The sequence below is a fragment of the Dipteris shenzhenensis genome, unplaced genomic scaffold, assembly GCF_047967505.1.
Source record: "Dipteris shenzhenensis isolate YYH24624 ecotype China unplaced genomic scaffold, Dip_SZ_1.0 scaf0492, whole genome shotgun sequence".
In the NCBI taxonomy this organism is placed as follows: domain Eukaryota; kingdom Viridiplantae; phylum Streptophyta; class Polypodiopsida; order Gleicheniales; family Dipteridaceae; genus Dipteris; species Dipteris shenzhenensis.
The window spans coordinates 26966-27500 of NW_028239798.1; the positions used below are offsets into that span (position 1 = coordinate 26966).

The window sequence follows — 535 nt, forward strand, 5'->3', positions numbered from 1 at the left end:
TCCTCGGTAGCTCAGCGGTAGAGCGGTCGGCTGTTAACCGATTGGTCGTAGGTTCAAATCCCACCCGGGGAGATTCATCCATTTCCAGTAGGATAGAAGATAGTCTAGATGATGTACCTCCCTTCAATAGGGATAATACTTCACTTACGTCAGGGGAGGGGGAGGTACCTCCTCATAATATATATCGTAGAAACCGATAGTATCTTTGAAGATTTACATTATCCACATTCGAGATTCTCAGTAATGAGGTAGTTCTCCCACACCCGTATGCCGAATCGGGACTATAACCATATAGTCGATCAACCGATAGAGGATTCAATATCATGCCTATTTTAAGCTCTAATAATGGATAGAAGACTCCATACCCTCCCTTCTCTTGGCCAATCTAATGCTTCTAAGGATCCGAGTCTAGCGTCGCTTCTTCGAGAATCCCTACTCCAGAGTACTGAATGGTTGGGATAAGCAAATCAATCAATCTTTGTTTTGTCCTCGTCGGAGTCTAGATGTATCGAAGGCTTCTACTCGCTCGACTTGT

General features: G+C 44.5%; 1 non-coding gene across 1 annotated transcript; it reads left to right on the forward strand.

The window, feature by feature from the left end:
• On the forward strand, positions 1-72 carry TRNAN-GUU (transfer RNA asparagine (anticodon GUU)). The gene has a single exon. It is a non-coding gene; the product is annotated as a tRNA-Asn (tRNA).
• The last annotated feature ends 463 nt before the right edge of the window (positions 73-535 follow it).